Consider the following 16,697-nt stretch of genomic DNA (forward strand, 5'->3'; position numbering starts at 1 on the left):
GATCAAGAAGGAATCCCTGCCAAAGAGAACAGCTGAAGAAGACTGAGAAGGAGGACTGCCCTTGCTGTGTGTCTGGGGCTGACCTGCAATTTGCTGTTTCTGCTGAGGAAGAGGACTAAGGGACTTTCTGCTGTGTGCTGTGTCCCCCTGCTTGAAGAGGAACTGTGCTGTGTGCTTTGTACCTCTGAAGAGTCTCCAAGGGCCTGAGTAGAGCTGGCCTCCTGTTTCTGAAGTCCCAGGCTCAAAAGGACTTCACCTCCAGCCTCCCTGAACTTCCTTGCTGGGAGTTCCAGTTTGCCAGGAGGGCCTGTAACTGTGTGTGAGGCCTTTCTGCTGTTGGAAGCTGACCAAGAGTAAGAAGAAGAAGAAGAAAATCTGTTTTCCGATGCTGTTGACGCTGCCGCTGTGACGCGCGACCTGCATCGAGGCCCGGGGAGCCGCTCGTGAAGTGACGACGCTGCGCCCGGCCTGCACTGCAGCTCGGACGCCCTATGACGCCCGCCGACGCCGGCAGTGATCGACCGTGACCAACGCCAGCGCTCGCATCGACTTCTTTTATCCGGCCTTCTGTTATCGCGGTGCCAATAACCACCGAGGGTGACTCGCAAGAACCGCCGACGTCGCGTCATCACCGGAGATGACATCGTTCTCCTTCGACGCCGTGCATCGACACAACATCATTTTTCAAGGTACTGTTGTTCGGGAGTCTGTGTGACACCTTGCCCGATGCCGCGATCCTCGCGGGCGGTGCCGTACTTTGGATTTTCACCTGTCCTGACGTCATGATAGCCCCAGTTGGTGCTATTTGATTTCTACAAGTTTATTTTTGCAACAACCTTTCTAAAGACATTTTACTGAGTTTTGTATGTTGGATTCTTATTGTTTTGGTCTTGTTTCGTTTAGATAAAGATATTTTATTTTTCTAAACTGGTGTGGTGTTCATTTGTGGTGTTTTCACTGTGTTACTGTGAGTGTTGGTACAAATACTTTACACATTGCCTTTGAGATAAGCCTGTCTGCTCGTGCAAAGCTACCAAGGGGGTGAGCCGGGGTTATCTGAAGTGTGTTTCACCCTTCCCCTGACTAGAAGCAAGGGCCCCTATTTGGTCAAAGATACCTACCTCTGCCAACTAGAGACCCCCAGATCTAACAAATGGTGAATATGGGCAGAGAACTTCCAGAAGGGATGTACATGAAATATCCAAGGGTGGCAGTAGGATGGATGCATCAAGTTCTAATAATAGCAAAACTAAAGAATTCATATTATGCATCAGATTATAAACGTTGCTTTACGATAAATAAAGACTGCAGGAAATGTGGTTGCAAAGGCCACTTTGCACGTATGTGCAGAGAGGGCATCAGGCCCAGAAAAGAGAGCAACAAGGGGCAGTTGCTGAGAGTACCGAATCGGATATGTGTGATAGGGTATTAACTGTGGATGAGGCTAGTGAGGAGAAGAAAATTGAGGGGGACAGGAGGAGAATGCACAGACCTACAGCAGAATTTGCAGTATGCGGGAGCAAGTACAATCCATGGTGGGTTTAGAATGTGTGTACACCATAATTCCTGAACAATTGTTTTAAGCACATTGGCAGAACATCACATTGTTACCCAAGGATATATGTCTGGGTAGATACCAAGGTGAAACCATTGACATTTTGGGGTATATGGTTGGCGCTATAACATTTGAGAATCACCAGGTTGATGGGAAAGCGAATGCATATTTCTTCAATACTACGATATGCACATAAACTTTTAGACATCAAACACTCTCCTAGCACCTCTTAAGACATCGTTTAATTGCACTTCTGCAACCACCATGACTTGGCTGGGTGCTCTGGGATTAATTTGGGATTAATCATGATATTCAGATCGAATTGGTGCATCCATCCTAATATGGGAGGACACATACGCTTTTCCATCAACCATTCAAGGTCGACGGCCTTAGCCGTTAGGCCAACTCCTCTCCCCATGTTGTTGTTGTTGATGGACTTGCTGTGATTGAGTCTGAGAATGAAGGGGCAGTGGCATTTATACAAAATGTAATAGACAGTGGTTTGGGAGTCTTTACAACTCAGGAATGAAAACGTGAAATTTATTCTGATGTGGGATTGAAAGAAATGGTGAGAATGATTTGCAATGGAGCCTCAAGAGAGAGTGTGACTACAGTTTCGGCAAGACCATTTGTTAAAATGTTTTATGAGCTGTGGGTAAGTGGTCAGAATGTTGTTATGAATGGCTTGTGCCTCCTTTTTTATTGAGATTTAGGTTGTTTAATTTGGCTCATGATGGTCACTTAGTCTAATCTTTAATTAAACAAAGGTTAAAGAGTGAGTTTTGGTGGCCTGGTCTTGATGATTAAATCAGTGTGTGGGTGGAGAGGTGTCTTGTTTTCAAGGAGAGCGACAAAGGGTTGAGAGTGGGGTATAAATCGAATGGAGGTCATATTGAGGATGAAGGTGTGCCATGGCATGCTGTATGTCTGGATTTCAAATGTCACATGTCACATTTAACGCATGATATGTAGTGCTTAATTTGTGCTGGTGGTTTCCGGTGCTTAGCACCGGCACTTACTTTTTAGGGCCGGGTCTACACTTGATATCAGCTAACTACCTTCACACGTTCTCCCCGGTGAAGAGCTGACATCGCACATAAATCCATACCTGGGTTTCATTGTTGCCTGATTGGGCTTGATTTGTGCGCAAAATATTTAAATTTGGATGCTGCGACCTCCCGCCTTATAATGAGGCACATAGACGGCACACACACAACCTCAGAAACTTCCTGGTTGAGGTCCCTGCCTCAGCCTAACTAACAGGAATCATAGCCCTAGAACGCAACCAATGACTGCTTGACAATGGATTATTAGCCCGTCCCTCTTGGAGAATCATCGTGTATCCTCCTGAGTCGGATCAATGCGGATTAGTGTCCCCACTTCAGCCTCCCCAGCACACTTCGCAGCTGCAGCGCTAGTCAGTCGACTCAAGCATCAGGCTGCGTGTCACGCAGCCGCAAGCCTATAATTGAATATTTTAAACCAAAAGGCAGTAAGTAATGATTTAATTTTCATAACATGCGCAAGTATTTTTTGTTTACTGGTTGAGGTGTGTGCCCAGAAAAGTGTAACCTCTCATTTCTTGCGCTTGTTTTTATGTAAAATTAGCATACGTTCATTTGCAAATTCCACTGCAGACGACCTGCCCTACAATCCTGATTGCCGGGCTACCCGAGTGATAATAAATAATGTGTCTGCGTATTGTTTCTACAGCAGCCAGGTTTCCAGTTGTGTATCTTCTTCCTTGATCCTTACCGTGTTGTGTTCTTTTTCTCTGTATTTTGCAGAGATCTGATAAAAGCATGCCGAGCCGAGAGCTAGGGCTTTATAAATATATAAAGAAAGTGAAACCAATGGTAATAGGGAATGAGGAGGACGAGTTTGCTTGAAACATGGAAGCTGGAGTTTGCAGTGTTTGTGACACAAGGGTTTAAATTACTAAACAATAAACCCCTTCATAATTGCAGTTAAGGTTTGAACTATGTCAGTAAAAGAATTATATTACATTGTATTAAACAATACACAGATTTGGTAGATGCGAGTGCAATTGAATATGTCAAAAATGTGTCTTGGAATCGGTTTTATTTAATGAAATCGCAGCTCATTACAAGGCAAATTTATTAATAACAATAACGTCCACCTTGTGGTCAGGACATTGGCTTCAGAATGAAAAAACTCTTGCTTTACAGTGTCAAGCGTGGTATAGTTACCAAGGAAGTGGTTTCCCCAGCAGTGGTAACCATGTTAAAAGTGCTCTCCAAACTGTTCTTGTGATTTATTCCCAAGTTCTGAATTTTGGAAAGGTGGGCAGCTGGGTACATCACAAAAGTCTGATCGAATGAGCCTCCGTTTTTTCACAATGTCCACCACTTGCAGTGCTCAGAAGCTAAGGCATTCATACAGTTCAATACATGGACCATGTAAAGGGGATTTGGATGACTTCTTATAACTCTGGGAGACAGGACTCTCACCTTGGATTTTCTTTAACATTCCATTGCATTCTGGGGTCTGTAAGCTTGGTTTACTTTAATTATATGCATTATACGAAAACGAGATTACACAGTTTTCTTAAACAAAAGCACTTGACTGAATTAGCCATTCCCTAATGACTTAGAGCCAGCAAGTAAATGCATAACAGCATCCCTTTAGATAGATTTTTAGCAACACCAGTAAAGTACCTTGGTTTCCATGGGTATCTTGGGGTGATTTTTCCCTGCGATTAAGGCAAAACATCAATTGATCTGGCTATCAACTTTTAATCCATACAAAAACAGAGCGCACCACGTCATGAGCATCATTGGTTAGATCGAGCATTCGAGACCTATTGTAACTTCTCTTGTGTACTTAAAGCCATCCCCCTGCTATCCATTTGTTTGTTTTCATGTCCTTTAAAAATTCTTGCCTGCTAGTGGTCAGTCATGTCTCTTTGTCCCTCCTTATTCTCTTTCATTCCTCCCAGGAAGTAGGGACTTGGGGGCATATCAACAACAACCAGCGATAATTATCGCTAAGCGCACTTAGCGTTAGGATAATTATCGCCGGCTAGCGTGGATTTTTATCGCTGAGATAGCGTGCTATTAGCAACGCTTATCTCAAAGCGATAAAAATCCTCACGCTAACTGTCTAACGTGAGATTATCGCTGGAAACCCAGCGATAATCTCACGTTTGCTTGTTGATAGGGACAGGCAAACTTAGCCATGATATCCTACTTCCATAGGATATCATGGCTAAGTCAGAAAAATACCTGACGTAAAAAAGCAGCGTTAACCGCGGTTAGCGCTGCTTTTTTTGTCTCTAACAGGGTTAGCGATATTCTTGATAATAGGAGAAATGTCGCTTAGCGACATTTCTCCTATTATTTTACTCTGGAACGCCCCCTTTGCATCTCATTAGAGATGCAAGGGGAAGCGTAGAGTAAAAGGGTGCTAACATGCAAATTTGCATGTTAGCACCCTGTTGTTGATACGGTGCTAGTTTTATCTCTGCTTTTTTGACTTTTAAAGCCAAAAAAGCAGAGATAGGGCCCTTGTTGATATGCCCCTAAGTACTGAATCATTACGATTTGATTGTATTTATGCTCTTTGGGGGATTATTTCTTTCTTGGGTTCCTGCTCAGTGCACTAGATGCTTGCATTCTATGATCCTGTCAGTGCTCTGAGCTCTGACTTTCTGTAAACAGGCATTGGTTGGCTCTCTGGTCGCACAGCTGCTTCCCCTGCCTTTCGATTTTAAGCACGATTAAAAACAGCCCTTTTATTTATTCAGCAGGGGTATGTGAAGCATTTTAAAAGCACGATTAAAAACAGCCCTTTTATTTATTCAGCAGGGGTATGTGAAGCATTTTAAAAGCACAAATCGACATCACCCTTCCATGTCTGCATGCCCTCCCCACCTACCCCTGCGTAGGCTGGTTCTTTTAATATTTTGTTTGCAATGATGTTGAAAAGACGGTGTTAAAATCAACAGCAGCTGTTCTGTTTTCCGAGGAGCATGTTGATTTGCTACTATTTACAACCCCAGTGGGTGGTCATGCCTCTATCGGGGAAGACCAGCTGTTGGGTGAGAAGAGCGTCGTTCTTTGTCAAACGTACTCATTCTTTTTTCCGGGTCCGCTGTCTTTGTCTGCAGCAAACTAAAATGGCTCATCTGACCATCCTTTATAATTTTGCGTGATTCCCAGTTAGATTGGCTGTCATTGCTTTCCGTTTGTTCAGACTGTTCTCCCCTTCCCCTAGCAACAGATTAACGGTGAGTGAGGAAACACACACAGCCACGCTACTTGTATTAATTTTTGCAACTAACTTTTTCTCCTTAATTTTAAACTAGAGATGGTTATGCACTTGATTGTAACCGAAGAAGTTGTAATGTACTATTGTTTCCTCTTCTGCCTTATCTATTGTTGCCAAGTGGTCTTGCGCAATGTCAGTCACTTTCAACCAGTTTTGGCTGTTTAGCCAAACACTTTCCATGCTGGGGTTTTTAACTACGCTTATAATAGGAAATATCACCTTCGGGTTCCACAATGCAAAGCGTTGTTGAGCAGAAAGTCAGCATGGTTGCCACGTTTTCAGGTTGTTTATGTGCAACATTTCTATGATTTCAGTGTGAGTAAGGGTGACATTCTGCTGCGAAATGTGTCACACCTTGAGTGATACTTTCTTGCGAGTAAAACCAAGCAATGTAAATAGTTAAATAATGGATATTACCTGCTCTTAAACAACGGGAAGCTCTAAAACGTAATTGAAATACTGCAGCACCTGTGCAATGAAAAGGCACTAATCTATTGTAACTAATAGAGCTGTAGTGATTTCCAGTAAGAGCATGGCCTCTGGCTGATGATTAGTGTAAATATTACCTGATCCCTTTTGGGAGAAGTTTTCAGGCTCGTTTTCTGCAGTAACTAGAGTGGACTACACAAACCTCCCAGCAATGACTAAGAAAGAGGGTAACAAAGACACATACACCACCCAGTCATCAGTCTGGTTGCCAGCTGACCACTATTTTATGGGCCTGTGTAGTAGTAAAGAAGCCCTCAATTGAGGACACTCGTGTGAGGTAAAAGGAACATGTTTGTTCACGGTAAAAGTAGCCCCTACAACTGCTAGCTCCAACCGTCACAGAACGTTGACAACATTCTAGAAGTGCCTGGAGCAGAACACAACAGGAAAGGGGATGATAACGACAAATACCACAAACGATTTTAATACAACTGCATGTAAATAATCGCAAACAAAATACAGCATATTACATCGTTTCCCATCTTTAAAAAAGTTTTCAGTCCATCACAAAGTCTTTGAACTTGAGAGGACATGCAGCATTTATTTTACTGAACTCCTCACAGAACGGTGTATCTCTAGCCTTGCTTTCCCTCACACTTGGGTAACAACCAATTCTGGGAACATTCTCTGCTGAAAAACTACTGATGATTTCCACCATTGGCCATTGCCAAAGAGAGTGGTAGAGCATCTCTTCTGATCATTCAAAACTACTCAACCACCTCCTTTATACCAATGACCAATAAGGTTGAAGTCTGGTAATCGCTAGCCTGTCCATGGAGCAATTTGAAAGGAGTTTTCCCATGCTATGGAGAGTCTTGAGGTAAGACCAAAGCCTGGTCCTAAAAGTGTATACTCCTTCACTCCTCTATCCCTCCACTATCCTCTTCAATCAAAATACCAGCCAGCCATGTCCACTTCTAAAATTTCATATTTCACCATACTAATTCACCACTAATCCTTTATGGGTTACAGAGTAGCGTGCTACTTGCCGAAAAAAGCACTACCTCATCAGGGGTAGCAAGCACTATATAAATGCAAACCTTTTTTCCCTCTTCTATCCCTCCACTACCCTTCTCTATCCAAATAACTGAATATCATATCCACCACTCAAATTACTTTCATATTTCACTATACTAATTCACCACTAATCCTCTATGGGTTCCGAAGTAGTGTGCTACTCACCAAAAAAGCGCTTCAACAACCCATCAGGGGTAACAAGCGTTAAATAAAGGCATACCTTTTCCCCTCTTCTATCCCTTCGCTATCCTTCTCTATCCAAATAGTTGAATATCATATTCACCACTCAAATTACTTTCATATTTCACTATACTAATTCAACACTAATCCTTTCTGGTTTCCGGAGTAACATGCAACTCGCCGAAAAAGCGCATGGACGCCTCATCAGAGGTACTAAGTGGTATATAAATGCAATTACAATACAATACAATTCATTCAAAGTTGCTGGTTTGTGGTCATATTAAGTAAGACTTTGACTTGGAGTTGTGATGTTTTGGGTTGAAAGGTGTACGAAGCGCCTCCCCACCGCATGGTAACATCTGCGTTAGACTCATGCTAGTTGTCTAACCCGTGGCCACTGTTTCTTGTGAATTTCCATGCAGCCACACTTTGCCAGATCCCCCAGGCCGCTGTGCCAAGCTTTGCCGCCAGTGCCCATCCATGCTAGGCCAGTCCTGGCGCCACACCGAGCAGGCAGGCGTACTCCTGAATAAACACATGGTCAGCTATGAGCCATGTTTAATAAATCTCATTTTCATATCAGACGCAGCCCACGTCTGTTGGAGCAGCCGTAAATGAAGCGAGTTTGATTTCCAGGAAAATCTGCTGAAATTGACAGCAGCAGAGGAAACAGGGAGGAATCGATGCTAATTGCAATTCGGGTCTATTTGTATTTGAATTTATCAAGCGCCTAAGCCTTATTTCTAAACTCACACATTTCAATGAATATTCATTAGCTTTTAATGTTCTAATGTTGCCTAAAGGGTTCATTTGGATTGAAATCAATTATTAGTAAAGACAACCCCTAACCATGGTGTTACTTTTTAAATTCTGAGTTTGTGCTTCTCCGCACCAAGCACTCCTAAACTATACTGCCTAGCAACATGGGTGGCATGTGACTACTACACCTGGTAGTCCTCCGCCTGATGTAACATTTCCCTATCACTGATTTACTGACGTATGATTGATTGTCTCTGTGTAATGTGTGTGTGATGTAAAGTGCTCTGAGACCCCATAATGGTATGAGTGGCGCTATACAGCAAAAGAAATGCATTGGATAGAGAGTGGTAATGAAGACTTGAGGGGTACTGTTAAAGGGTGATAGTGAGAGAGTCCATGGTGGGGGTGGTCATTAGGGGCGTCAACAAACATTGTCGCACCAGGCGCCACCAGCGCTAAAGCCAGCCTTGAAATGGCCTTTCTAGTTATGGAGGCTGTAAAAACCTACAGAGAAAATAGAGTAAGAGCACAGAAAACGCATACCTGTGCATGCAGAGCAAGTCTTGTTCATCAAGCCCAGTTGCATCATCATGCAAAGGTCCTGCTTTTGCAATGTGTAGGATACTTCTGTGCTAAGGAATAGCCTGTGCCACAAAAAGCATTTAATCATTTTTTCAAGTTTCCTTTCCAGAGGCGCTAAGTAATAAGCATGCAGTATAAAGTTCTACAGAAAAAGACACACAATGAAGTTCTTTCTTTTATTAAGGTGGGGAGGGCATATCCTTACCAAGTGCCTTATTGTTTGGCCGTTTACATCATGTAATTGTAAAAGTATTATTTATAGGCACTTTTGTGCAACACTCAACCCCACACCACATCATTAAACTATACTGCATATCACTCCACAACACAAAATGCAATTCCACATAATTACACTCCAAAACACACAATCCCACTCCACATTATTCCAGTATACTCAATACCTCATAATTCCACAGCACACCCTGCAACATAATTTAATTCCAATCCACCCCACACCACACAAATCCAGGACACACAATTACACAACTAACTTATCCCGTCCAACCCACATAATTCCATAACACATCACATACATACACTCCATAAAACATAAGTAAAAAACATTGCCATTTACAATACCAATAGCTCCAAGTCCAACAAATGCGAGGCCTATTGCATTTCCAATGCTTGTTTTTTTTAACCAGCATTGCACCGGAGAAAAGAGGGCATCAATATTCTTTACAAAAATGTTGTAATTGACAAAACAGTAAATAACTTCCTGTCTCTATTCCTGTGTATTTGCTCCTTCTTTACTTTGCCTGTCCACCCCCTCTTGTCTAAATGTCTTTCTATGCCAGGTAAACTTTCCTCAACTTCCATTTTTTTCAACAGATGTACTCAATTTCCCTCTTTTTAGATCCTCTTCCACTTTCCCCCATATGTCTCCATCTCTCTCTTTTGCTTTCACCTTTCATAGCACTCGCTCTGTCTTCATCCATTTTATTACCTCCATTTCTTTCTCTTCCTCATGTTTGTTTCTCTCTTTCAGGCTCTGTCTTCTTCCCTCTCTCTTGTTCTGTTGTTCTCTTGTCCTATATCTCTATTTGCATTCTATGCTTCCACCTCATTCGCCTCCACTCATTCTGTCTCCTTTTTTCCATTCCATCTTTTTCTGACTCTCTTTAATTAAAGTTTCCCTCCCTCCATTTGGCTTCCTGTATGATTTTTGTTTTGCAGTACACACCTGTGTATCCTCATACATTAGTTGTACTATCATGTACCTTTTCTGGTGCACATGCTGTTGAAGATCTTTAAGCAGCACTGCACCTACAGAGTCAGAAACCCTTGGTCTACCCAGCAGTGGAGACGTTGTAAGGCATGAGCAAAGTGGGCTCTGGCCTAGGGCCCCAGGCCTTTCAGGGGGCCTCCTCATGAAGTTAGCTCCGTTCTGCAGAGAGTCTTGCCCTGATTACCTTGACTAATTCTTAAACAAATTATTTTAAATACGATTTTCTTTTATAATGTGGGGGAAATGTGAGACTCTATTACGGACATTTTGCAGAGACATGCTGTGTTGATATGTGGTCTGCTGTGGTTTTGATTGATGTTTTTTCAAAGCGGTTGACTGTAAAATATTTAAAGGAGATAACATCTAAGACAACCATTTGGGCATTGGAGGATAATTCTACTGATGGGGTACCTTCGGCTCTCATAACAGATAACGGTACACAGTTAACATCTAATGAAATGGTCAATTTTCTTGCCCAGTATCAATGACTGCCTTTACTTCCGACCCGGCAATACTCACCGTGCACGTGGGCTGTGGCCTTCTCCGCCTCTTGAGCTCCTGCGTAAAGGAAACTAAGTAAATCTCTCCTTCATCGTCTTCACTGGATGTGTCTTCCACTCGGTATGTGGCTTGTTCGTTCCTCTTCTCACCCCGTGAGGATGCGAGGGAGGCGCTCAATAGCTGGTGCACTAATCTTCGCAGTGGTCTGGCTACTTTGCTGTCCTTGCGCTTGGTTCTCTTTCTGCATACAGATGCGAAATGGTTTGGGATGCCACAGTGGGATCATGTCCTCCCTTGGGCGGGGCACGCAGTATCCGCACTGGCCCTTTGGGGTCTGGGGTGGATGGCCTTGCTGCCATCTCCCTCTTTCTCGCGTCCTGACGGCGTCAGCCCACTTCATCTTGATGGTTGCGCTCTTTTCTGCTGCGTCAATGCCAAGTCCATCTCGTCTACTCTGGCTGCTGACAAGTCATGTGTCCTGGCCAGGATTAATATGTCATTGAGGGGTATGTTTGGCTGCCTCAGTATTAGTCCAAGCAGTATCTTGCTGCGTACCCCTTGGATGAGCTGAGCACCAACCTCCTCTGCGGCTCTGTCTTCTGTGGCGTAGGTACTCGCCAGCTCGCTCAGTCTCGTGTGTAACGCGTCAATCGATTCTTCCTCCCTTTGCCGGGGTTGGTGCAGTTAGAACCTCTAGAAGTCTGGGTTCAATTGCAGGTCGAAGTGCGCTTTGAGGGCTGTCACTGCCGCGTCGTAGTTGTCTGGTGTGCCTGTGTTCGGGAGGTGTTTGAATAAAAGGTACAATTCTTCCCCCACATAATGGAGTAGTAGTGAGCACTTCACTGCCTTGTCTGTTTCCCTGGTCACCACAAAGTAGTTCTCCAAACGTCCCAACCACGTTTTCCTTCCTGGGGTTGCAGTAGTAGGGTCAGCTACCTCACTGAACGGGGGCAATACACCTGTAGGGGCATGTTGCCTGATGACTCGGACTGGTGGCTGGTTCTCATCTGGGTTATCTCCCATCGTTCCGTGAGAGTGCTGTCTTGGTGTCGCTGAGGTGTGATGTGCTCTAGTTCCCCTTATGTGTCCTCTATGGTTGCTCTGGCCTTGCTGCACATTTGTATGCGTGGTGGAGGTGTACTTCTGCCTCCCTGCTGTGTCTTGGGGGGGGGGGGGGTCTCCTGTCAGTATTGGGGCCTCAGTCTTCCTGTTTGTGGCCTGTGTCCTTCGCCTCCCATGGCTGGTGTCCCCTGTGTTCCGAATGGGCTCTGTCCTCATAGGCCAGGCCCGCACGGCGTGCGTGGGCGATGGTCACGTATGGGTGCCCAGCGTGTGGCTGCGCTCTGTGCAGGCGGGGGCAGCCTCTCTTATCGGCTGTCTGCCTCCGGCCTGTGTGTGTAGCTGCAACTGGTGCTTTTCACAGGTTTTGGCAGCCGCTGGGGGGCTCAGGGAATGCTAATGGTACTCCCCGCCCCTTGTTTTTGGTGTGTCATCGGGCTGCTTGGTGGCCGTTGCGCGATATCGGGTGCACGGTGGGCGCGCGCGCGAGCGTAGGTTTCATTCCGCGCTCGTTACCAGTGTAAAGTGCTGGCTGCTCCAAGCACTTCGGGCCCAATGCGTGCAGCGCGCAGAAATAATAGGGAACAAGCATTTGCAATGCAATAGGTCTCGCATTTATAAGAGTTTGAGCTATTGGCATTGTAAAATTACAATGCCTTTTATTTATGTTTTGGTTTTAAAACAAATAAAAGGCATTGTCATTTACAATGTCAGTAGCATAAACTCGCATAAAAGCAGTGTGTGGAGTGCAGCAGTGTGCGGCGTGCAGCAGTGTGTGGTGTGCAGCAGTGTGCGGCGTGCAGCAGTGTGCGGCGTGCAGCAGTGTGAGGCATGCAGCAGTGTGAGGCATGCAGCAGTGTGCGGCGTGCAGCAGTGTGCGGTGTGCAGCAGTGTGCGGCGTGCAGCAGCGTGTGGCGTGCAGCAGTGTTTCGTGTAGCAGTGTGAGGCATGCAGCACTGTGTGGCGTGCAGCGGCGTGCAGCAGTGTGCGGCGTGCAGCAGTGAGTAATGCAGCAGTGTGCAGCAGATCGGTAAATATTAACTTGTGCTCTCATTTCGACCCTGTGACCTAAATTTTTACGAGTGGCCAACATTTTTCTTCAGACCCACCAAGCAGCCACCCCTAGCAGACAGGGCTCATTGCCTAAAACTATCCTGGGATTTGAACCCGCGCGGCGGTCAGTAGTCACACACAATGGAAAAGTTAATACATCAAGCCGTTTTGTTTGAGCGAGTCGCGCGCGCCCTCCGCGGGTGATCATGGGTAAAGTGCGCGCGATTACACAGATGCACGCACCTGCTGTCCCTTCTCGCAGACGCTTTTATAAACAGATAAGCTGAGGGGTGTCGTGGGGGAGTGACAGCTGTCTCGATGGGATATAATGCCGGAGAGACAGGGTGACGAGGGGCATGCTCTCCTCATACGTAATCTAGTCCATTGCCTTATTCTACCAGACACTTTCAATTTCTTTCCCTTTTGACAGTCAGTGAAAAAGTTCCGGGGAGCGAGACGTTTTAGAAAAGGAGAGCGGCGGTGATGTGTAGAAGTGGTTAGCACGTGAGGGAAACAGTCTCAGGCACGGATGGGAAAAAAACAGTGTGCATAGGACCAGGTAGGGACAGACGAGAACAGATTGAGCCACAAACAAAAATAGGTTGTGATATACATAAGAGGAAAGAAGCGATGATTAAGGGACAGAAATTGGGTTAAATCGCCGGGGACAGACGAAGAGATGGCGTAATGAATGGCCAGAACTGCCTGCTTTGGAACTGCGTGTGGGGGGAGGGGGCGGCTAGATTCGAGTCTCGGCGTCGGCTCAACATCCTGTGATCCTGGGCAAATCACTTAATCTCCCCGTGACTGCAAAAAATGAATGTGTCCTTGTGTACTGTAACTGGTGCTCGCGTAAAAGCGCTTTTTATCTTCGACCTTCGTTCGGGTCGAGTTCGCGCTATAAACAAGCCGAGGTGACAAGAAGGGCTGGGCGAGAAGGGAGGGGGGAATGTCAGCAACAGAGGAGCCCGCGAAAGTGAAAGTGATCGTGATTACGATCGCTACGGAGGAAAGACACATGGCGCTGCGCGCGTGCACGTTCACGTGCACTGTAGCTTTAGGCCACGGCAGCACTTTATTTATTTGCAACACCAATAGCTCAAACTTGTAGTAATGTAAGACCTATTGCATTGCAAATGCTTGTTTAGTCTTGAGTATTGAGGAAGAATCATTTTTGAATGTCGGAAGGGTCTATGTTTAAGAGCAGCAAGGCCGCATCATTATGGCCCTTTTCCTCCCTCAATTATATGAACAAAGAGCGTACTACTGGCTACAGGTCTGTATATATGGCTTGTACCATCAGTTTGATCATGTACAGCAATTAATAAACAAACATTGGTAACATGAGCACATGGACTTAAATCCATCCAGCGAGACAAATGTCATTAAATACGCCTTATGAGTAAGGACTCCTTAGTTTCCTGTGTAAAGTGATTGCAGCATGAATCTGTGAGGCTGTAAGTATTGATATTCCAAGTTATTAAGGTTGCACTATGGTAAAAATATGGAATTTGACGCTTGCACTGTAGAAAGAAGCCTGAGCACACTTGTTCTACATACCACGTTTTATTGGGTATATATATGTGCACTGACATTGTATGAGCTTTATGCTTATCGATTTATGTCTTGGGCTGTCTACCAGCATCTATAACCAGTCACATCACTACAGTTCAGATTAACATGATCATTACAAGTTCCTTTTTAGCACTCACACAGCCCATCTTTCAAGCACTTAGTGACACTGCCCCCAGAAACAATTAAACAGGCAGGATGGTGTCTCTTTCAGGATCCTTTAGTGGACACAGTAATAGTCTATGAATGAAGCAGGCTCGCTAGAGTGGAGCTGTGAGCAAGGACAAGGTGTGTGTGCCTTCAACAGACCAAGGACAGAAAAGCACTGAGTCAGGAGTGTGAGGGGTCCACTGCACCCCAATTAAGCATATGTTGTACTACTCTACCAGCCACTGGCGTAAAACGAAATGACGGGGACTCCCTGCCTCTCATATGTCATGTATATTCCCAGGCCTTGTGTTGAAAGGGCCTTCTGAATGGTGTTGGCACCATAAGGGCCTGCATCACACCCCTGCTACCATCGAACCTTGCCTGCATTACTGCTCAGGTGCCTCTTGTTACGTCACTGCGAAGCAATCGAGTTTAAACACAGCACGTGGGAAACAGAGGAAGTGCTTCTTGGCTAAAGAAGGAATATGTATAATTTTTTTATCTAGCTATTTCTTGTGAAGTACATTTTGAATGCTGCTATGAATGACTGGAATGTACACATCGACATATAATATTCCAACAGCTGAGACCTCAAGATATCAAGGATCATGTTTGGAATTTCATATGTAAAATGGCTTGTGGTAAAAACGGCTTAAAAAGAATTTATTGCATTGCTGTTACATGCATCCTATCTCACATATACACTTGTATTCAAATGTCGACCGTTGCAATTTCTGATATTTAAGAGGGCATTTCGGATGGTGTTTAAAGCTTTGGTTATATGTGTTTGGGATGCGGGGATCAAATGGGGGAGGGGGTCTGCACGCAGTTCCTCGGAAGCAGGAAAGAGGCTAAATGAGCTCCCAGAAAGCGTACGGTGGGCAGGTGTGGCGATGTGGTGTTTTGTATGAAGCATGACACACAACGTGGTCAGTGGACCCTTGCATATAGAAACTGATCATTCTGGAAAGAAAGACCCCACAAGGTGATAACACTGGAGCATTCAGGTGCTGCTGTATTTATAAGGTCTGCAAGGGACGTTATAAAATGTGAGTGGAAAGAAGTGGTAACACTGCAGCCGCTTTACTGCATGCTTTAGCATACAGTGTCTGCATTATCATACATTATAATCTTGTGAGAATATACACCGCGTCGCTAGAGAGACAATTGTGACTTCTCACTTATCCTGAACTTCCTAATTGGCAAAATGTTACTGCATGTGACGTGGGCAGTGTCTGTTGGTTTTAATAATGCAAGTGTTCACCACCTGCTTTTCGGTCGTGTTTAAGTGGTACTTTAGTCAGTTTTAGGGTTCGTTGGACAGATTTAAACTAGGCAAACTAACACATGGGGTGTTACTGCACATGGGATAGTAGTGGTAGAATTGTGGCATACGCAATGTGATAATTTCTAGTGGTAACTCACGAATCTTGATTTACCATCGTACTGTTAACAAGGCAAGCATTTCTGTCTGTGATTGGCACGCTTTGATAACTCTCCACACTTCCCATACATGCACCCAGAGAGCCAACTGCGCCTTTAGCTCGGATTTCAAATGGGGACCAGATTAAGAATTACGAGCATGCAACCAAACCACACAATTATTGCATGCCCAAAACTGAAGCCAGCAAGTTGGCAACCAAAACTAAAATAGGTGCCGACCATAAGTGTTAATAAGGAACTAAAGCGACGCATTGCCTGACTTTAACTTGTCTGCCATCGTGCTACCGACCTGTGTGCATATACTTAGTGATAGACAGCCTCTTTTAGCTGGTAAAACTAGCAAGCACAGTGAGAGCCTAGGGTGGCGCTATGTGAGGCTGCAAGACGCAGAACCAACATCCTGCATAGGTAAGTCAAGACACAGAAACAGACTTCAAAGAGGAAGGCAAATTAGAATGTGTCCTTGTGAAGCGCAACTGGTGCTGATGTATAGCGCTCTGATACCTGATACCTTCGGGTGAAGTTCGTGCTATTAAAAAAAATAATACTGAAACCAGCCTCTAGGAATTACATTTTCCGTGTTTTCAAACCGACCTCAATCACAATACCTTTAAGCAGGGCTGGGGGTACCTGAGCTGAAGTTCGGGCCAAAGCGCTAGTTAGAGGAGATAGTCCTGCCACTGTGAACAGGCGGCCGAGGCATGAAGTCAGTCAGGCGCAGACAGGAAGGAGAAGACGTACACAATCAGCTTCCTGAGCATCGACGCTGTGCCCACCTCCCCTCACTGAGGAGCCATGGGCACCCAGTGACTGCCGCAC

Source organism: Triturus cristatus, chromosome 4_1, assembly GCF_964204655.1.
Source record: "Triturus cristatus chromosome 4_1, aTriCri1.1, whole genome shotgun sequence".
Taxonomy (NCBI): domain Eukaryota; kingdom Metazoa; phylum Chordata; class Amphibia; order Caudata; family Salamandridae; genus Triturus; species Triturus cristatus.